General features: G+C 41.8%; 4 non-coding genes across 4 annotated transcripts; all 4 read right to left on the reverse strand.

Moving 5' to 3' along the window:
- Positions 1 to 1,072: 1,072 nt before the first annotated feature.
- On the reverse strand, positions 1,073 to 1,154 carry TRNAS-AGA (transfer RNA serine (anticodon AGA)). The gene has a single exon. It is a non-coding gene; the product is annotated as a tRNA-Ser (tRNA).
- Positions 1,155 to 9,313: 8,159 nt separating this feature from the next.
- TRNAS-AGA (transfer RNA serine (anticodon AGA)) lies at positions 9,314 to 9,395 on the reverse strand. The gene has a single exon. It is a non-coding gene; the product is annotated as a tRNA-Ser (tRNA).
- Positions 9,396 to 12,255: 2,860 nt separating this feature from the next.
- Positions 12,256 to 12,337, reverse strand: TRNAS-AGA (transfer RNA serine (anticodon AGA)). Its single transcript has one exon. It is a non-coding gene; the product is annotated as a tRNA-Ser (tRNA).
- A 9,929-nt stretch (positions 12,338 to 22,266) lies between these two features.
- On the reverse strand, positions 22,267 to 22,338 carry TRNAH-GUG (transfer RNA histidin (anticodon GUG)). Its single transcript has one exon. It is a non-coding gene; the product is annotated as a tRNA-His (tRNA).
- Positions 22,339 to 23,546: the final 1,208 nt, after the last annotated feature.

Here is a 23,546-nt window from a genome sequence, read left to right on the forward strand (position 1 = left end):
TGGGACACCAATGCAGAGAAACACACCTGGCGCAGATATTCTATTCTGTTTATTAGACCTGCATCTCCCCTGTACCTCCTCAAGCCATCTGTATGTGAAGCAAGAAGGAGTTAAGGAACGGTCCATCTACACTTTTATTGGGAGGATGCTGCCGTGAGCTCCTCCCAGCTAATCACACAAACAGCAGTAAAGCAAGATAACTACACAGTTAGGGGGGACTGCATGGTTAGGTTTTTGAGGAATTATTGAAACTGACCTCAGTGACCCATAATCAGAGCTGTGGCTAATGACTGCATGCCTAATTATGATGAAGCAAGCACCATGGCTCGTAGGGGCCCCACAACACACTTTTCTTAGCTCATTAAATTAAAGTATAAACTTCTGCCATGTGTGAGTGGTAAAGGCTTGTTAATTTTGTTGCTTTTCAAATTCACATCTGACAACAAGACGAAGGAACATTGGGGCATCAGACGCTTTGGAAAGTAGCCACCAACCGCAGAGAAAGAGAGAAAGAGGGAAAAGACAGTATGAGGTGTGGAGAAAACAGCAGCAGGTACAAGGAGCTCAAATGAGATTAATGGCGCCTAAGTAGAGCACGTAAAGGAACAGTTACAAATCTAAGAAAAGGTAAAGAAAAGACTAGGAAAAAACACAGAAAGAGCTTGTAGATGAAATTCTCTTCCAGGAACAGCAGGTTAGGAGAAATTACACAGGGAGCAGTTAAGCTTGTAACACGGGGGAGAATAGAAAAGAAAATGCAGTTTTATGAAGTGTGTTTGCCTAATCCAGCTAGCACTTTTATTTTATTTCTCTATTTGCTTCTTTTATTGGTAAAGTAAGTTTCAAGTGCATGCACAGGTATGACCGAGAGAGCCAGGGTATAATAATTTGAAGCGTTTGCACCAGCGCTAATGAAGGACGAGAGTTATAGCAAAGATATGAAAGGGGGAGCGATAATAAATATGTGATATGGCAATAGTGACACCAAAATAAGCCACCTATTTATAAAACTGACATGGAAGAAATACTAAAGGTTAACTTCTGAAATTGTAGCCGATGTTAAAAAGATTCTCGTTGTCGGCAGGATTTGAACCTGCGCGGGGAGACCCCAATGGATTTCTAGTCCATCGCCTTAACCACTCGGCCACAACAACTGACTGTAAAGTGTGTGCACATAATCTGTATGCAAGTTTTCAAGGTGTCTGTTGTACATTCTTACATTGCTTCTTAGCTTCCTTAGTCCTTTCTCTGTGTTTCTGTCTTGCGTTTAGACTTTCCTTCTTGTTTCTTGTCGCAGTTAGGTACTCTTTGCATGCTGAGAGATCCTTCTGCTAGACGTTCATCTGTGCTGTGATGACGTCTGAGAATCTCCATGGGTGTTAGCGGAGAGGCTGCACATTCTGTGTTCCAGCCCTTGGTTGGAGAGGTGAGCAACGTGATGTGTCACGACGTGAGAGCAACGTGAGGGGTCACGCAATTTCGAGCTGCCATTTTGTTGTTTTGTCACCATAGTTACGGGACTACAACGGATCTCTGATAAAGCAGTGAGGAGGATTTCTTTTGTTCTATTTCCTTACTCAGCGCACATCGATGTATCCTGAGGTTGGGGTTTCCTTGGTGGTAATGCCCTGCACTATGACCGTAACGAACGTCCCTCAACTCGATGTCTCTTGTCAAATAGCACAAGTAAGCGAGCGCATGCATATCTAAATATAGCCCCGATATTTTACAGCTTGGCAGTTGAACACACTACTTTCTAGCACAAAGTCCTGTCATGTTTTCTGCAATTATTTTGGAATTAAAAACAAGCACGAACGAATTGGGAGAGTTTTTAATTCTTTCACAAGAGTGCCATCTAGTGGATTGTTTTGGTATATCATCATTCTTTTTGTTGGCAAAGAGACAAAACTCATGCAGTAAAAGTGTTGTGCAACAAAGAGATGGATGGCGAATGTGGCATTTGGCAAGTCCAGTATGTGACTGTGAGGAATCTCTAGTCTTATGAGGCAGGAGGAGAATTCAAACATGATGTCAATAGGTGTGAATTACAATTTTAGTGCAAGACTGTTTTCTCTAGTTGGTAGTCAAAACTACTGCAAACCAACTACGAAGTATATCTCAGGACTTGTAGTAACGAGCTAAGGAGATTCGAGAACCAGTACCTGAGGGGGACAACTGAAGTGGGCGAACGCTCCAGTGCCACAACAGGTTCACAACAGATTGTCCCTGGACCTAGTTGGTGGCTCCTGTAGTATATTGGGACAAAGATTCTTTAAAAAAAAAAAAGAAAGATAAGTAAAGCGAGACAACAAAGCAAATTCCAGGACCCGTTGAACTAAGCGATGGGTGGGGACAGGGAAATGTCCCTGTACTGGTAGAGAGTGAAGCAAATTCCAGGACCCGCTAAACCGAGAGTTGGGTGGAGACAAGAAGATGTCCCTGTCCTGGTAGAGAGTGAAGCAAATTCCAGGACCCGCTAAACCAAGAGTTGGTTGGGGACAAGAAGATGTTCCTGTACTGGTAGAGAGTGAAGCAAATTCCAGGACCCGCTAAACCAAGAGTTGGTTGGGGACAAGAAGATGTCCCTGGACTGGTAGAGAGTGAAGCAGATTCCAGGACCCGTTAAATCAAGAGATGGGTGGAGACAGAAGAGTCTCTGGACTGGAAAGTACCTGGAGAGGACACAGGATGTCTCAGGACCGGGGTAGGGGTACCGGGAGTGGACAGACGTCGTCCCAGGACCGGTGGTGGACAAGACTCCCACAACCTGTACCAGGAGAGAATGAAGTGAGGTTCAACTCCGGCAGGGTTCATGACCGTGGTTCATGAAGCTCTAGAGTCTGTGTAATGAAATTTTTAAGGATTTTGGAAGCCTAAAAACAATCTGAGGCTCTTAACCCGAAGGATAGACCCAGAACCTGCACACCTGGTTCTGATCCAACTTTTTGGTCTGAAAGAAGTCAAGATCCATATTTTCTTCGGGGGTATCCTTCCAGAACTGTTGTATTTTCTATGCAGCGAATATCTGCGATGGACAATTTTTGTTTGAGAAAGTGAACTTTCTTTTTCTGTCTTTGGTGGCCACATTGATGGAAAGCAGAGAGTTGTCTGACTCTTCATTTTTGTCTGCTGAAGGGGGGAAGGTGGTTATAGGGATCTTCATCTTATTTCTCTTCTTGATCCTGATTTTTCTCTCCTTGTTCTGGAAGTTCTTGAGGTCTTTGACCTCCTTAGTGTTATACGTTTTCTTTTCTGTTTTCCATGCTTTATCTTCTTACGTGTTTGAGGTTTTCATATTTGTTGTTTGTAGGGGGGAAGATATGTTGTACATTCTTACATTGCTTCTTAGCTTCCTTAGTCCTTTCTCTGTGTTTCTGTCTTCTTACATAGCTGTATTCTATCTGTAGTGTTGGGGATTCTACTATGGGCAGTTGGTCTGGTCAGCTGTGGGGAACTACTGCTCTGTGTCTTAACTTCTTAACTTATTCTTAGTAACTTAATAAATACAACCTAACTACAAGAAGACGTGTCCTGCTGCATACTTAATTCTATTTACAACAGTGTCCCACAGCAAATTCCTGATATTCTGCAATGCACTTTTAAAAAATGTTTTTTTCAGCAGGCACATTCTCTTGTAAAAACAAAAATTGCATGCGTATATCTCTAGTTTGGAATACCATAGGCTTGCATGCATACTCTCATGGGTCACTCAAGTTTTTTGGACCCTATTGCACTCTGTTTTCGTGCTGCTTTTAGTATATGGCCCATATTACAGAAGTCTACCATCTTTGAGTATTTGAGGCTCCTTTGTAAGTGCTTTATATTTTTTCCTGGAAGAGCTATATAATAAAGGGGTCCAGGAAGGATTGCATTTATGGAAGATAAAAGAAGGCCCACTTGTCTCACCAAATGCTGTAGAGAAACCTGATGTTTTACTCATGTTATCCTTAGTTCGTTTTTGTTAGACCTTGCATTCTTAAGGTGGTCCCAACCCCACCTTATTGCTTTTCACCTCCGCATTTTGCTGTATCTTTTTGTTGGCCTTAGGACTCTGATCACTTTATCGCTACTAGTCAGTGCTGAAGTGCACGTGCTTCTTCCCTAATCATGTGTATAATTGGAGTATACCTGACTGACAGATTTAATTTACTTGAAAGCCCCTTGTAAAGTGGTATACCATATACCCAGGGACTGATTGTGCCGCCCAAAGAAATAGCATTTCAAACCTGTCTCAAGCCTGCTACTGCAGTGCCTGTGCTGCAGTGTACTGCCACTTCGACTTGGCATTTAAAACTACTTGCCAAGCCTTAAACTCCAATTTTATTACATATCAGTAACCCCTAAGGTAGGCCCTAGGTAGTCCTAGGGGCATCATGCTATGTAAGTAAAAGGTAAGACATGTACTGTGGTAGTTTGTATGTCCTAGTAGTATCAAACAGTCTATTACATTTTTCACTACTGTGAGGTCTGCCCCTCTCATAGGTTAGCATTGGGTATTCCCTTATACTTTTTGGGGGGTAATTCCATATCAGAGAGGAGAAGCTTTATTTATTTATTGATAAATCCTATCTACTGGTGAGGTTGGATTTAATCTCACTATTGTATAAATGCCATTTTCAGAGAGTGAGCATTTCTCTGCACTTACTGCTCTATTTGCATTGAAACCTGTCTTCGATTGACGTCTGGATTGGGCTGCGAGACAGCTACATATGTTCATTCCCTGTAGACAGCCACAACACAGGTCACTCAACTGCAACTGCATTCATCTGCATTCTGATTGGCCTGGGGGAGAGCTCCGCTCCCCTTACCGCAAATATGTTCAAGAACGATAATTTATGTCAGTAAGTACAGTATACCTACATCTTATAATCATGTGTGTTTAAATAATTTGTCGTTAGATCGTTTAAATATTGAAAAGGATCTGTTTTAATAGACATTTTACAAAAACAACTGGTACATTTGGGAATTCTGTAAAGGAAAAACCCAACTGCCGTGACATTGCCAACCACAATGCCGTGACTCGGATTCAAACCGAGCCTGCTGCAGCCACAACGCAGAGTACTAACCACTATACGATCACGGCGAGCTACTTGGGCTCAATAAGGTACAGTGACATGAAGAAATTATAATTCGGAACATTCAGGGCTACTCCTGTGATAGGCTGAATGTGTTCATTGCTTCCTCATTCCTTATACAAAGGCTTTATCTCCTCAGTGGTTGATAGGCTGAAACCGTTTCCTGGCCGCCTGCTTGTGAACTGGCAGGAGTCAAAGATCACACATACACTGGTGGGCCTGTGATGGGACACCAATGCAGAGAAACAAACCTGGCGCAGATATTCTATTCTGTTTATTAGACCTGCATCTCCCCTGTACCTCCTCAAGCCATCTGTATGTGAAGCAAGAAAGAGTTAAGGAACGGTCCATCTACACTTTTATTGGGAGGATGCTGCCGTGAGCTCCTCCCAGCGAATCACACAAACAGCAGTAAAGCAAGATAACTACACAGTTAGGGGGGACTGCATGGTTAGGTTTTTGAGGAATTATTGAAACTGACCTCAGTGACCCATAATCAGAGCTGTGGCTAATGACTGCATGCCTAATTATGATGAAGCAAGCACCATGGCTCGTAGGGGCCCCACAACACACTTTTCTTAGCTCATTGAATTAAAGTATAAACTTCTGCCATGTGTGAGTGGTAAAGGCTTGTTAATTTTGTTGCTTTTCAAATTCACGTCTGACAACAAGACGAAGGAACATTGGGGCATCAGACGCTTTGGAAAGTAGCCACCAACCGCAGAGAAAGAGAGAAAGAGGGAAAAGGCAGTATGAGGTGTGGAGAAAACAGCAGCAGGTACAAGGAGCTCAAATGAGATTAATGGTGCCTAAATAGAGCACGTAAAGGAACAGTTACAAATCTAAGAAAAGGGAAAGAAAAGACTAGGAAAAAACACAGAAAGAGCTTGTAGATGAAATTCTTTTCCAGGAACAGCAGGTTAAGAGAAATTACACAGGGAGCAGTTAAGCTTGTAACACGGGGGAGAATAGAAAAGAAAATGCAGTTTTATGAAGTGTGTTTGCCTAATCCAGCTAGCACTTTTATTTTATTTCTCTATTTGCTTCTTTTATTGGTAAAGTAAGTTTCAAGTGCATGCACAGGTATGACCGAGAGAGCCAGGGTATAATAATTTGAAGCGTTTGCACCAGTGCTAATGAAGGACGAGAGTTATAGCAAAGATATGAAAGGGGGAGCGATAATAAATATGTGATATGGCAATAGTGACACCAAAATAAGCCAGCTATTTATAAAACTGACATGGAAGAAATACTAAAGGTTAACTTCTGAAATTGTAGCCGATGTTAAAAAGATTCTCGTTGTCGGCCGGATTCGAACCTGCCCGGGGAGACCCCAATGGATTTCTAGTCCATCGCCTTAACCACTCGGCCACAACAACTGACTGTAAGGTGTGTGCACATAATCTGTATGCAAGTTTTCAAGGTGTCCCACAGCAAATTCCTGATATTCTGCAATGCACTTTTAAAAAATAATGTTTTTTTCAGCAGGCACATTCTCTCGTAAAAACAAAAATTGCATGCGTATATCTCTAGTTTGGAATACCATAGGCTTGCATGCATACTCTCATGGGTCACTCAAGTTTTTTGGACCCTATTGCACTCTGTTTTCGTGCTGCTTTTAGTATATGGCCCATATTACAGAAGTCTACCATCTTTGAGTATTTGAGGCTCCTTTGTAAGTGCTTTATATTTTTTCCTGGAAGAGCTATATAATAAAGGGGTCCGGGAAGGATTGCATTTATGGAAGATAAAAGAAGGCCCACTTGTCTCACCAAATGCTGTAGAGAAACCTGATGTTTTACTCATGTTATCCTTAGTTCGTTTTTGTTAGACCTTGCATTCTTAAGGTGGTCCCAACCCCACCTTATTGCTTTTCACCTCCGCATTTAGCTGTATCTTTTTGTTGGCCTTAGGACTCTGATCACTTTATCGCTACTAATCAGTGCTGAAGTGCACGTGCTTCTTCCCTAATCAGGTGTATAATTGGAGTATACCTGACTGACAGATTTAATTTACTTGAAAGCCCCTTGTAAAGTGGTATACCATATACCCAGGGACTGATTGTGCCGCCCAAAGAAATAGCATTTCAAACCTGTCTCAAGCCTGCTACTGCAGTGCCTGTGCTGCAGTGTACTGCCACTTCGACTTGGCATTTAAAACTACTTGCCAAGCCTTAAACTCCAATTTTATTACATATCAGTAACCCCTAAGGTAGGCCCTAGGTAGTCCTAGGGGCATCATGCTATGTAAGTAAAAGGTAAGACATGTACTGTGGTAGTTTGTATGTCCTAGTAGTATCAAACAGTCTATTACATTTTTCACTACTGTGAGGTCTGCCCCTCTCATAGGTTAGCATTGGGTATTCCCTTATACTTTTTGGGGGGTAATTCCATATCAGAAAGGAGAAGCTTTATTTATTTATTGATAAATCCTATCTACTGGTGAGGTTGGATTTAATCTCACTATTGTATAAATGCCATTTTCAGAGAGTGAGCATTTCTCTGCACTTACTGCTCTATTTGCATTGAAACCTGTCTTCGATTGACGTCTGGATTGGGCTGCGAGACAGCTACATATGTTCATTCCCTGTAGACAGCCACAACACAGGTCACTCAACTGCAACTGCATTCATCTGCATTCTGATTGGCCTGGGGGAGAGCTCCGCTCCCCTTACCGCAAATATGTTCAAGAACGATAATTTATGTCAGTAAGTACAGTATACCTACATCTTATAATCATGTGTGTTTAAATAATTTGTCGTTAGATCGTTTAAATATTGAAAAGGATCTGTTTTAATAGACATTTTACAAAAACAACTGGTACATTTGGGAATTCTGTAAAGGAAAAACCCAACTGCCGTGACATTGCCAACCACAATGCCGTGACTCGGATTCGAACCGAGCCTGCTGCAGCCACAACGCAGAGTACTAACCACTATACGATCACGGCGAGCTACTTGGGCTCAATAACATACAGTGACATGAAGAAATTATAATTCGGAACATTCAGGGCTACTCCTGTGATAGGCTGAATGTGTTCTTTGCTTCCTCATTCCTTATACAAAGGCTTTATCTCCTCAGTGGTTGATAGGCTGAAACCGTTTCCTGGCCGCCTGCTTGTGAACTGGCAGGAGTCAAAGATCACACATACACTGGTGGGCCTGTGATGGGACACCAATGCAGAGAAACACACCTGGCGCAGATATTCTATTCTGTTTATTAGACCTGCATCTCCCCTGTACCTCCTCAAGCCATCTGTATGTGAAGCAAGAAGGAGTTAAGGAACGGTCCATCTACACTTTTATTGGGAGGATGCTGCCGTGAGCTCCTCCCAGCTAATCACACAAACAGCAGTAAAGCAAGATAACTACACAGTTAGGGGGGACTGCATGGTTAGGTTTTTGAGGAATTATTGAAACTGACCTCAGTGACCCATAATCAGAGCTGTGGCTAATGACTGCATGCCTAATTATGATGAAGCAAGCACCATGGCTCGTAGGGGCCCCACAACACACTTTTCTTAGCTCATTAAATTAAAGTATAAACTTCTGCCATGTGTGAGTGGTAAAGGCTTTTTAATTTTGTTGCTTTTCAAATTCACGTCTGACAACAAGACGAAGGAACATTGGGGCATCAGACGCTTTGGAAAGTAGCCACCAACCGCAGAGAAAGAGAGAAAGAGGGAAAAGGCAGTATGAGGTGTGGAGAAAACAGCAGCAGGTACACAGAGCTCAAATGAGATTAATGGCGCCTAAGTAGAGCACGTAAAGGAACAGTTACAAAATTAAGAAAAGGGAAAGAAAAGACTAGGAAAAAACACAGAAAGAGCTTGTAGATGAAATTCTTTTCCAGGAACAGCAGGTTAAGAGAAATTACACAGGGAGCAGTTAAGCTTGTAACACGGGGGAGAATAGAAAAGAAAATGCAGTTTTATGAAGTGTGTTTGCCTAATCCAGCTAGCACTTTTATTTTATTTCTCTATTTGCTTCTTTTATTGGTAAAGTAAGTTTCAAGTGCATGCACAGGTATGACCGAGAGAGCCAGGGTATAATAATTTGAAGCGTTTGCACCAGCGCTAATGGAGGACGAGAGTTATAGCAAAGATATGAAAGGGGGAGCGATAACAAATATGTGATATGGCAATAGTGACACCAAAATAAGCCACCTATTTATAAAACTGACATGGAAGAAATACTAAAGGTTAACTTCTGAAATTGTAGCCGATGTTAAAAAGATTCTCGTTGTCGGCAGGATTCGAACCTGCGCGGGGAGACCCCAATGGATTTCTAGTCCATCGCCTTAACCACTCAGCCACAACAACTGACTGTAAGGTGTGTGCACATAATCTGTATGCAAATTTTCAAGATGTCCCACAGCAAATTCCTGATATTCTGCAATGCACTTTTTAAAAATAATGTTTTTTTCAGCAGGCACATTCTCTCCTAAAAACAAAAATTGCATGCGTATATCTCTAGTTTGGAATACCATAGGCTTGCATGCATACTCTCATGGGTCACTCAAGTTTTTTGGACCCTATTGCACTCTGTTTTCGTGCTGCTTTTAGTATATGGCCCATATTACAGAAGTCTACCATCTTTGAGTATTTGAGGCTCCTTTGTAAGTGCTTTATATTTTTTCCTTGAAGAGCTATATAATAAAGGGGTCCGGGAAGGATTGCATTTATGGAAGATAAAAGAAGGCCCACTTGTCTCACCAAATGCTGTAGAGAAACCTGATGTTTTACTCATGTTATCCTTAGTTCGTTTTTGTTAGACCTTGCATTCTTAAGGTGGTCCCAACCCCACCTTATTGCTTTTCACCTCCGCATTTTGCTGTATCTTTTTGTTGGCCTTAGGACTCTGATCACTTTATCGCTACTAATCAGTGCTGAAGTGCACGTGCTTCTTCCCTAATCATGTGTATAATTGGAGTATACCTGACTGACAGATTTAATTTACTTGAAAGCCCCTTGTAAAGTGGTATACCATATACCCAGGGACTGATTGTGCCGCCCAAAGAAATAGCATTTCAAACCTGTCTCAAGCCTGCTACTGCAGTGCTTGTGCTGCAGTGTACTGCCACTTCGACTTGGCATTTAAAATTACTTGCCAAGCCTTAAACTCCAATTTTATTACATATCAGTAACCCCTAAGGTAGGCCCTAGGTAGTCCTAGGGGCATCATGCTATGTAAGTAAAAGGTAAGACATGTACTGTGGTAGTTTGTATGTCCTAGTAGTATCAAACAGTCTATTACATTTTTCACTACTGTGAGGTCTGCCCCTCTCATAGGTTAGCATTGGGTATTCCCTTATACTTTTTTGGGGGTAATTCCATATCAGAGAGGAGAAGCTTTATTTATTTATTGATAAATCCTATCTACTGGTGAGGTTGGATTTAATCTTACTATTGTATAAATGCCATTTTTAGAGAGTGAGCATTTCTCTGCACTTACTGCTCTATTTGCATTGAAACCTGCCTTCGATTGACGTCTGGATTGGGCTGCGAGACAGCTACATATGTGCATTCCCTTTAGACAGCCACAACACAGGTCACTCAACTGCAACTGCATTCATCTGCATTCTGATTGGCCTGGGGGAGAGCTCCGCTCCCCTTACCGCAAATATGTTCAAGAACGATAATTTACGTCAGTAAGTACAGTATACCTACATCTTATAATCATGTGTGTTTAAATAATTTGTCGTTAGATCGTTTAAATATTGAAAAGGATCTGTTTTTAATAGACATTTTACAAAAACAACTGGTACATTTGGGAATTCTGTAAAGGAAAAACCCAACTGCCGTGACATTGCCAACCACAAAGCCGTGACTCGGATTCGAACCGAGGTTGCTGCAGCCACAACGCAGAGTACTAACCACTATACGATCACGGCGAGCTACTTGGGCTCGATAACGTACTGTGACATGAAGAAATTATAATTCGGAACACTCAGGGCTACTCCTGTGATAGGCTGAATGTGTTCATTGCTTCCTCATTCCTTATACAAAGGCTTTATCTCCTCAGTGGTTGATAGGCTGAAACCGTTTCCTGGCCGCCTGCTTGTGAACTGGCAGGAGTCAAAGATCACACATACACTGGTGGGCCTGTGATGGGACACCAATGCAGAGAAACACACCCGGCGCAGATATTCTATTCTGTTTATTAGACCTGCATCTCCCCTGTACCTCCTCAAGCCATCTGTATGTGAAACAAGAAAGAATTAAGGAACGGTCCATCTACACTTTTATTGGGAGGATGCTGCCGTGAGCTCCTCCCAGCTAATCACACAAACAGCAGTAAAGCAAGATGACTACACAGTTAGGGGGGACTGCATGGTTAGGTTTTTGAGGAATTATTGAAACTGACCTCATTGACCCATAATCAGAGCTGTGGCTAATGACTGCATGCCTAATTATGATGAAGCAAGCACCATGGCTCGTAGGGGCCCCACAACACACTTTTCTTAGCTCATTGAATTAAAGTATAAACTTCTGCCATGTGTGAGTGGTAAAGGCTTGTTAATTTTGCTGCTTTTCAAATTCACGTCTGACAACAAGACGAAGGAACATTGGAGCATCAGACGCTTTGGAAAGTAGCCACCAACCACAGAGAAAGAGAGAAAGAAGGAAAAGACAGTATGAGGTGTGGAGAAAACAGCAGCAGGTACAAGGAGCTCAAATGAGATTAATGGCGCCTAAATAGAGCACGTAAAGGAACAGTTACAAATCTAAGAAAAGGGAAAGAAAAGACTAGGAAAAAACACAGAAAGAGCTTGTAGATGAAATTCTCTTCCAGGAACAGCAGGTTAAGAGAAATTACACAGGGAGCAGTTAAGCTTGTAACACGGGGGAGTATAGAAAAGAAAATGCAGTTTTATGAAGTGTGTTTGCCTAATCCAGCTAGCACTTTTATTTTATTTCTCTATTTGCTTCTTTTATTGGTAAAGTAAGTTTCAAGTGCATGCACAGGTATGACCGAGAGAGCCAGGGTATAATAATTTGAAGCGTTTGCACCAGCGCTAATGAAGGACGAGAGTTATAGCAAAGATATGAAAGGGGGAGCGATAATAAATATGTGATATGGCAATAGTGACACCAAAATAAGCCACCTATTTATAAAACTGACATGGAAGAAATACTAAAGGTTAACTTCTGAAATTGTAGCCAATGTTAAAAAGATTCTCGTTGTCGGCAGGATTCAAACCTGCGCGGGGAGACCCCAATGGATTTCTAGTCCATCGCCTTAACCACTCGGCCACAACAACTGACTGTAAGGTGTGTGCACATAATCTGTATGCAAGTTTTCAAGGTGTCCCACAGCACATTCCTGATATTCTGCAATGCACTTTTAAAAAATAATGTTTTTTTCAGCAGGCACATTCTCTCCTAAAAACAAAAATTGCATGCGTCTATCTCTAGTTTGGAATACCATAGGCTTGCATGCATACTCTCATGGGTCACTCGAGTTTTTTGGACCCTATTGCACTCTGTTTTCGTGCTGCTTTTAGTACATGGCCCATATTACAGAAGTCTACCATCTTTGAGTATTTGAGGCTCCTTTGTAAGTGCTTTATATTTATTCCTGGAAGAGCTATATAATAAAGGGGTCCAGGAAGGATGGCATTTATGGAAGATAAAAGAAGGCCCACTTGTCTCACCAAATGCTGTAGAGAAACCTGATGTTTTACTCATGTTATCCTTAGTTCGTTTTTGTTAGACCTTGCATTCTTAAGGTGGTCCCAACCCCACCTTATTGCTTTTCACCTCCGCATTTTGCTGTATCTTTTTGTTGGCATTAGGACTCTGATCACTTTATCGCTACTAATCAGTGCTGAAGTGCACGTGCTTCTTCCCTAATCATGTGTATAATTGGAGTATACCTGACAGACAGATTTAATTTACTTGAAAGCCCCTTGTAAAGTGGTATACCATATACCCAGGGACTGATTGTGCCGCCCAAAGAAATAGCATTTCAAACCTGTCTCAAGCCTGCTACTGCAGTGCCTGTGCTGCAGTGTACTGCCACTTCGACTTGGCATTTAAAACTACTTGCCAAGCCTTAAACTCCAATTTTATTACATATCAGTAACCCCTAAGGTAGACCCTAGGTAGTCCTAGGGGCATCATGCTATGTAAGTAAAAGGTAAGACATGTACTGTGGTAGTTTGTATGTCCTAGTAGTATCAAACAGTCTATTACATTTTTCACTACTGTGAGGTCTGCCCCTCTCATAGGTTAGCATTGGGTATTCCCTTATACTTTTTGGGGGGTAATTCCATATCAGAGAGGAGAAGCTTTATTTATTTATTAATAAATCCTATCTACTGGTGAGGTTGGATTTAATCTTACTATTGTATAAATGCCATTTTTAGAGAGTGAGCATTTCTCTTCACTTACTGCTCTATTTGCATGAAAACCTGTCTTCAATTGACGTCTGGATTGGGCTGCGAGACAGCTACATATGTGCATTCCCTGTAGACAGCCACAACACAGGTCACTCAACTGCAACTGCATTCATCTGCATTCTGATTGGCCTGGGGGAGAGCTCCGCTCCCTTTACCGCAAATATGTTCAAGAACGATAATTTATGTCAGTATGTACAGTATACCTATATCTTATAATCATGTATGTTTAAATAATTTGTCGTTAGATCGTTTAAATATTGAAAAGGATCGGTTTTAATAGACATTTTACAAAAACAACTGGTACATTTGGGAATTCTGTAAAGGAAAAACCCAACTGCTGTGACATTGCCAACCACAATGCTGTGACTCGGATTCGAACCGAGGTTGCTGCGGCCACAACGCAGAGTACTAACCACTATACGATCACGGCGAGCTACTTGGTCTCAATAACGTACAGTGACATGAAGAAATTATAATTCGGAACACTCACGGCTACTCCTGTAATAGGCTGAATGTGTTCATTGCTTCCTCATTCCTTATACAAAGGCTTTATCTCCTCAGTGGTTGATAGGCTGAAACCGTTTCCTGGCCGCCTGCTTGTGAACTGGCAGGAGTCAAAGATCACACATACACTGGTGGGCCTGTGATGTAACACCAATGCAGAGAAACACACCTGGCGCAGATATTCTATTCTGTTTATTAGACCTGCATCTCCCCTGTACCTCCTCAAGCCATCTGTATGTGAAGCAAGAAAGAGTTAAGGAACGGTCCATCTACACTTTTGTTGGGAGGATGCTGCCGTGAGCTCCTCCCAGCTAATCACACAAACAGCAGTAAAGCAAGATAACTACACAGTTAGGGGGGACTGCATGGTTAGGTTTTTGAGAAATTATTGAAACTGACCTCAGTGACCCATAATCAGAGCTGTGGCTAATGACTGCATGCCTAATTATGATGAAGCAAGCACCATGGCTCGTAGGGGCCCCACAACACACTTTTCTTAGCTCATTGAATTAAAGTATAAACTTCTGCCATGTGTGAGTGGTAAAGGCTTGTTAATTTTGTTGCTTTTCAAATTCACGTCTGACAACAAGACAAAGGAACATTGGGGCATCAGACGCTTTGGAAAGTAGCCACCAACCGCAGAGAAAGAGAGAAAGAGGGAAAAGACAGTATGAGGTGTGGAGAAAACAGCAGCAGGTACAAGGAGCACAAATGAGATTAATGGCGCCTAAATAGAGCACGTAAAGGAACAGTTACAAATCTAAGAAAAGGGAAAGAAAAGACTAGGAAAAAACACAGAAAGAGCTTGTAGATGAAATTCTGATCCAGGAACAGCAGGTTAAGAGAAATTACACAGGGAGCAGTTAAGCTTGTAACACTGGGGAGAATAGAAAAGAAAATGCAGTTTTATGAAGTGTGTTTGCCTAATCCAGCTAGCACTTTTATTTTATTTTTCTATTTGCTTCTTTTATTGGTAAAGTAAGTTTGGAGGTGCGGAGGCTCTGTTCGCCGAGAGTACCTGGCGCCGATGGTGTCTGCAACCCACCGCTAAGACCGGAGACAGGAGACCAAGGCTAGCTGAGGAGAGGAGAGGAGAGAGAACACGGACAACGCGGAGGTGGCCTGAGGCGGTGAGCGGGAGCGGAGGAGCGACGTCGAGATTTACAGGAGATGGCGAGAACCCGCGGGTGAGAGGCATAGCAGGGAGGAGGAATAAAAGGGAAAGAAAACTATTGTGGCAGCACTCGAAGCGGCGCACCTGACTTTAAAATGGCGGCCGCTTGAGACACAAGTAGTCCTTCCTCTCTCTGCAGGAAGTAAACAACCAAGAGGCAAGAAAGGGAAAAAGGACAAATAGGGTCTAAACAGAGAAGAAGGAGCCTATAACTGAGTCCAAGTCGAGACAAGAAATGGAAAATGGACTAATTGAAAGAAAGAATGAAAAGAGAAAAAGCCCCTGCCTATAGTAAGCACCAAAACGGCGGACATTTTGTAATACCCAGTTTTCAAACGTTTTAGAGCACAATAAGGGCTGTATAATTACTGCTACCTGAAATCACAACTAACAAAGTGCCAAGAAAATTAACTGGAAGAGAAACTGGCATGACTACTATATTAGAAGGAAATTACTAATAATAGATAAACTTGGATTTAACACTACCTTTGAAGAAAAATTTACCTAATGAGATATCTATGCATGCCACGATTTAACTCTAACCCCTGGAACATATAAGAGACTTATAGAGAAAAGCCACCATAAGATCTATAACACGAATCAAATATGGGCGAAAGGTACCGAGACGACTCAAACGCCCAGGTCATAAAATATCCATCTAATTTATCTAAAAACTGAGCCAAAAAATTTAAGCACAATACCCTGAAGAAAAACGCGGACTCACTGTTCGCCGACCCATACTTTAATTCAGATAAAGGCACTATAACGCATGACTTGATCTTTTACACTAATAAAACGGCTAAATGGCGCAATGCCTTCACAAGAACGCTCAACATAAAAGGTACAAAAAACATCCCACATGGCACAAAAATAATGACCTCACCATCAAGAAGATGCAGAGCAGAACTATGCATCACCATATATAAAACCGGAATAGTGCTGATACAGGCAGCGAACAGTGAACTCATGAAGTTCGACAAGATATTCCCTTCTATAAAAGAATCACTAGAGGGCTTAAGACACCAAATACACCCAACCCCACCAGAAGTCACTCATGATACGATTTATATCAATCGAACGGGAGGCTGCGTGGAGCCAGCTACTAAACCTGGAAAGAAAACTGAAACAGGAGAGATTATATCGAAAAATAAGACAGAACGGACAGGAAGATCGACGAGTCTTGAGAATAAAGAACAAGACCAACTCCAAAGAGAAGAGCCGACACCGCTTCCAAACACCGAGCCTTCCCACGCAGAACACACAGTGGTGCCGAGTGAACCACTCGATGTAAACCAAGAAACAGATAAGATAGGAGACAACAACCGTGCGCTACCTACCGCTAATACTATACTAAAACCAGGTAGAACCTCACCTACAAAAACTCTCCTCTCTTTACATAACTCAGACAACTCACACAACATCCCAAGAAGGAATGGAACAGACGACCAAACAGAGGATATACAGGAAATGACTGAGGCACTAAGAAAAGATCGAAAACCGAGAAAAGCGACATACAACCCCTGGACACACAGGCTAACCATCCCCAAGAAACTAATCAGGAACCAGAAGGCTACTAATGATCTTCAGAAACTAGTCAGCAACATGACACAAATCACAATTAGTACTCTACAAGCGATGAAAGAAATACTGGAAATGACAGCAAGCACCCATTCTAAGATCACAAATATTCAAGATCTTGTACACTCCATACATAGAAAGAGCAAAGAAATTGACATATCACTAGCAAATAGGAACAACCGACCAAAAAGGACGAAGGCCCTGTCGAAGGAAGATGCCATTGCCTTACTCTAATCCTATGAATTGTCTGATCATGAAGAAGAGGAGAACATCAAAACAGTTCCGATTGACCCTAATAGAGCATCAAGAAAGAACGATAGGAAACTTAACCATAACAACTTACAACAAGTCCTGCTTAATTCCGAACACGAAACGCTGAAGATTAAGAACCCTGGGAAACAACTGACATGCCTCCTACTCAACTGTCGATCGGCTACAAAACATGCGTCAGACATAGCAGACCTCATCATCAACAAAGAAATTGATCTGGCAATTCTTACAGAAACGTGGCTATCGGAATCATCATCCCCAACCATGGATCTCTTAGTACCACCTGAATATAGCATTGTGAGACTAGATAGACCTATAAAGACGGGAGGAGGAATTGCCTGCATTCACCGATCAGAGATAGAGGTCAATCAAATTCAATCTGACCCTCTAGAATCTTGCGAATACTTAGGTCTCAATATAAAATCAGCAACGAATCAAAGATGCAATCTACATGCGTTTTACCACCCACCAGGAGAGAACGCTAAGTTCATAGAACAGTAAATGGAGATCATTATGACCAACTCTAACACGAATGCCAATAACATATTCTTAGGAGATTTTAACTTACACTGGGACGACTGCAATGACAAGCTAGTCAACACGCTTAAGGATTTCCTTGTTGAGCTAAAACTCAACCAAGCATGCACAGAACCCACACACTCAAAAGGAGCAACACTTGACTGGATTATTTCAGATATCAAAAATACATCAATCCTCTCAATAGCCCCATGTGACTGGTCGGACCACTATGCAATAAAATTCCGGATACCCATATTGAAAAAGGGCAAGACTGTTCAACCTGCCAATGTTAAAAAATGGATCCGAGACACTAGAGACACTAATATTGAACTACTAGTACAAAGCTGTGAGAGTGACTTAAAGCCACCCAGCAACTTACAGAATGCAAACGAGTTGACAGAGCATTATATAACCTCAATCGGGAACATCGTCAACAACACCATGCCATTAAAACTAAAAAGAATAACGGAAAAGACGAAGAATCCATGGTTTGACGGATCATTGAACGAAGATAGGCGCAAACTAAGAATGGCCGAAAGAAAATGGAGACAAAACCCTTCATCCCCTGAGCTGAAAGCCCTCAGAAAAATTAGAAACCAATATAACAAAAAGATCATCAACTCCAAAAAGGAATTCATAAGATCGGAACTGGATAATGCCAAAAACAGACCACGGAAACTGTTTGAAATCCTGAAACAACAATCAAACAAACTAACCAAAACAGCGCATGAAAACGTAAAAACATCCATAAGTAGCGAGGAATTTTCTATATTTTTCACGGAAAAACCAAAGCGCTGGAAACGGAGCTCTTAAGCGCAGCAAATAACCTCCCCATTCAACCACTGACTACGAACGATCCCAATTCGACTACAGTGTGTAGCACAACAAAAAACAATGTAAACTGGGACATATTCGAATTATACAATCAGAACATGATCGCCAAAATGCTCGTGAAAATCAAACCCAACAACCACTACCAAGATCCCCTACCTGCGAAATGCTTAAGAGAAATCAGCCACATTGTGGTGCCAATCTGGACCAAAATAATAAATGCATCACTGTCACAAGGGACCCTCCCAGACTGTCTAAAAACTGGTCAAGTTGTTCCATTGATCAAAAAACCTACTGCAGATGCTACAAACCCGAACAACTTTCGACCAGTAACCAACGTCCCTCTATTGGCCAAACTAATTGAGAAATGCGTGCAGGGCCAGCTGAGCCAACACATCAACAAGTTTTCCCTACTAGATGATTGCCAATCAGGATTCAGATCAGGGCATAGCACGGAAACAGCGATCCTCCATATTGTCGACGACGCGCTACTGGCTCTTGATCGAAATCAAGCATGCTTGCTAATTCTCCTGGACCTGTCATCGGCATTTGACACAGTAAATCACGAAGCTTTACTGGCCAGGCTACAAGACAGGATGGGAGTGTCTGGAAATGTGTTGAAATGGTTCGAATCTTTCCTACGGAACAGAACACAACGTTTCCTGGTCAATCATTCAATTTCACCATCCTGCCCTAACTCAATCGGAGTCCCACAAGGATCGACATTATCCCCTGATCTGTTTAACTTGTATGTTGAACCTCTTACAACAATTCTCAGTAACTCACAGGTATCTTATCATATGTATGCGGATGACACGCAAATATATATAAAGATCACCTCCCTTGAAGACATTGAGCGAATGAATGAAATATTAAAAAGGGCATTGCAATGGCTAACTACCAATCTTCTGAAGCTAAATGCTCAAAAAACATAATTCTTACTAATCTCTCCACCAAAGTGCGTTACGGAAATAAAGGAATGGACCAAGTTGGTGACTGCGCTCAACTGCACCCCAACTCTAGTCAACTCAGCTAAGTCGCCAGGAATCACTTTAGACGAGAGTCTTGACATGAAAACTCATATTAATTCAATCGCAAAAAACGCCCGCTTCCACCTGAACTACCTAAGAAAATTGAAACCATTCATCTCTGAAGCAGATCTGAAACTGGTAATCCAATCTTTAGTCATCTCTAGGATTGAATATGGTTGCACCACCTTAGCAGGTCTACCAAAAACATCCACAGCACCACTAAAAGCCTGCCTCAATGCTGCGGCGAGACTCATCACCGGATCTAGGAAGTTTGACCACATCTCCCCTCACCTGAAAGCGTTGAATTGGCTACCCTATGAGGCCAGAATTCAACTAAAGATAGCATGTATCACCCACAGAGCACTCCACTAAAATACTCCTAGATACCTATCCAAGAAAATTGAGCTATCAGGAGGCAACAGACCAGCCAGGAGTGCCAAAGAGTTGGTGCTGCGCCCAGCCATATTCAGAAAGAAAAAAACTTATGACAGAGCGTTCTCAGGAGCTGCCCCCAGGATTTGGAATTCATTGCCTCCAAGCATTAGGAAGATTCCTAATACCTCAAAATTTAAGCGAGAAGTGAAGAGCTTCTTAATGAGTAAATACCTTATATAGACAAGGTTATGTCTCACTATGAGATCGAATGCTAGCAGAAAGGGAAGGACTGCCGTGAATTAGATGAAAGATAATGATGGTCTGATACTGTCGACTTTCCTTTTGTAACTAAACTGTATACCAATTGCTACCTCTTGTCAAAACTAATTCATACAACTATCTCACATCCTGATACTATATAACCGCTACCTCATAGGTATGACAAAAAGGACAAATGACATAACCTCATGTTGTAAAGTTAATTTGTATTATAATCGACGAACCTGAGTGGAATGTAGTTACTTAAGCACTCACTATAGCCATATAACTATCTACCTCATATCTATTTGTTTGTTTAATGGTTATCTTCTTGTTAATATTTAAACTACTTTTATGTGAAGCGCTCTGATACCCACGGGTCTTGTTCGCGCTATATAAAACTTTAAATAAATAAATAAATAAATAAATAAATAAGTTTCAAGTGCATGCACAGGTATGACCGAGAGAGCCAGGGTATAATAATTTGAAGCGTTTGCACCAGCGCTAATGAAGGACGAGAGTTATAGCAAAGATATGAAAGGGGGAGCGATAATAAATATGTGATATGGCAATAGTGACACCAAAATAAGCCACCTATTTATAAAACTGACATGGAAGAAATACTAAAGGTTAACTTCTGAAATTGTAGCCGATGTTAAAAAGATTATCGTTGTCGGCAGGATTCGAACCTGCGCGGGGAGACCCCAATGGATTTCTAGTCAATTACCTTAACCACTCGGCCACAACAACTGACTGTAAGGCGTGTGCACATAATCTGTATGCAAGTTTTCAAGGTGTCCCACAGCAAATTCCTGATATTCTGCAATGCACTTTTTAAAAATAATGTTTTTTTCAGCAGGCACATTCTCTCCTAAAAACAAAAATTGCATGCGTATATCTCTAGTTTGGAATACCATAGGCTTGCATGCATACTCTCATGGGTCACTCAAGTTTTTTGGACCCTATTGCACTCTGTTTTCGTGCTGCTTTTAGTATATGGCCCATATTACAGAAGTCTACCATCTTTGAGTATTTGAGGCTCCTTTGTAAGTGCTTTATATTTTTTCCTTGAAGAGCTATATAATAAAGGGGTCCGGGAAAGATTGCTTTTCTGGAAGATAAAAGAAGGCCCACTTGTCTCACCAAATGCTGTAGAGAAAGCTGATGTTTTACTCATGTTATCCTTAGTTCGTTTTTGTTAGACCTTGCATTCTTAAGGTGGTCCCAACCCCACCTTATTGCTTTTCACCTCCGCATTTTGCTGTATCTTTTTGTTGGCCTTAGGACTCTGATCACTTTATCGCTGCTAATCAGTGCTGAAGTGCACGTGCTTCTTCCATAATCATGTGTATATTTGGAGTATACCTGACTGACAGATTTAATTTACTTGAAAGCCCCTTGTAAAGTGGTATACCATATACCCAGGGACTGATTGTGCCGCCCAAAGAAATAGCATTTCAAACCTGTCTCAAGCCTGCTACTGCAGTGCCTGTGCTGCAGTGTACTGCCACTTCGACTTGGCATTTAAAACTACTTGCCAAGCCTTAAACTTCAATGTTATTACATATCAGTAACCCCTAAGGTAGACCCTAGGTAGTCCTAGGGGCATCATGCTATGTAAGTAAAAGGTAAGACATGTACTGTGGTAGTTTGTATGTCCTAGTAGTATCAAACAGTCTATTACATTTTTCACTACTGTGAGGTCTGCCCCTCTCATAGGTTAGCATTGGGTATTCCCTTATACTTTTTGGGGGGTAATTCCATATCAGAGAGGAGAAGCTTTATTTATTTATTGATAAATCGTATCTACCGGTGAGGTTGGATTTAATCTTACTATTGTATAAATGCCATTTTTAGAGAGTGAGCATTTCTCTGCACTTACTGCTCTATTTGCATGAAAACCTGTCTTCAATTGACGTCTGGATTGGGCTGCGAGACAGCTACATATGTGCATTCCCTGTAGACAGCCACAACACAGGTCACTCAACTGCAACTGCATTCATCTGCATTCTGATTGGCCTGGGGGAGAGCTCCGCTCCCCTTACCGCAAATATGTTCAAGAACGATAATTTATGTCAGTATGTACAGTATACCTACATCTTATAATCATGTGTGTTTAAATAATTTGTCGTTAGATCGTTTAAATATTGAAAAGGATCTGTTTTTAATAGACATTTTACAAAAACAACTGGTACATTTGGGAATTCTGTAAAGGAAAAACCCAACTGCTGTGACATTGCCAACCGCAATGCCGTGACTCGGATTCGAACCGAGGTTGCTGCGGCCACAACGCAGAGTACTTACCACTATACGATCACGGCGAGCTACTTGGTCTCAATAACGTACAGTGACATGAAGAAATTATAATTCGGAACACTCAGGGCTGCTCCTGTGATAGGCTGAATGTGTTCATTGCTTCCTCATTCCTTATACAAAGGCTATATCTCCTCAGTGGTTGATAGGCTGAAACCGTTTCCTGGCCGCCTGCTTGTGAACTGGCAGGAGTCAAAGATCACACATACACTGGTGGGCCTGTGATGTGACACCAATGCAGAGAAACACACCTGGCGCATACATTCTATTCTGTTTATTAGACCTGCAACTCCCCTGTACCTCCTCAAGCCATCTGTATTTGAAGCAAGAAAGAGTTAAGGAACGGTCCATCTACACTTTCATTGGGAGGATGCTGCCGTGAGCTCCTCCCAGCTAATCACACAAACAGCAGTAAAGCAAGGTAACTACACAGTTAGGGGGGACTGCATGGTTAGGTTTTTAAGGAATTATTGAAACTGACCTCAGTGACCCATAATCAGAGCTGTGGCTAATGACTGCATGCCTAATTATGATGAAGCAAGCACCATGGCTCGTAGGGGCCCCACAACACACTTTTCTTAGCTCATTGAATTAAAGTATAAACTTCTGCCATGTGTGAGTGGTAAAGGCTTGTTAATTTTGTTGCTTTTCAAATTCACGTCTGACAACAAGACGAAGGAACATTGGGGCATCAGACGCTTTGGAAAGTAGCCACCAACCGCAGAGAAAGAGAGAAAGAGGGAAAAGGCAGTATAAGGTGTGGAGAAAACAGCAGCAGGTACATGGAGCTCAAATGAGATTAATGGCGCCTAAATAGAGCACGTAAAGGAACAGTTACAAATCTAAGAAAAGGGAAAGAAAAGACTAGGAAACACACAGAAAGAGCTTGTAGATGAAATTCTCTTCCAGGAACAGCAGGTTAAGAGAAATTACACAGGGAGCAGTTAAGCTTGTAACACGGGGGAGAATAGAAAAGAAAATGCAGTTTTATGAAGTGTCTTTGCCTAATCCAGCGAGCACTTTTATTTTATTTCTCTATTTGCTTCTTTTATTGGTAAAGTAAGTTTCAAGTGCATGCACAGGTATGACCGAGAGAGCCAGGGTATAATAATTTGAAGCGTTTGCACCAGCGCTAATGGAAAGGGGCGACCACTCGGTCCCCCCGAACGTATGGTGGAGTACCCCGATCCCCCCGGGAAGCCATCTTGGGTGGGAG

This window comes from Lissotriton vulgaris, chromosome 1_1, assembly GCF_964263255.1.
Source record: "Lissotriton vulgaris chromosome 1_1, aLisVul1.2, whole genome shotgun sequence".
Classification (NCBI taxonomy): domain Eukaryota; kingdom Metazoa; phylum Chordata; class Amphibia; order Caudata; family Salamandridae; genus Lissotriton; species Lissotriton vulgaris.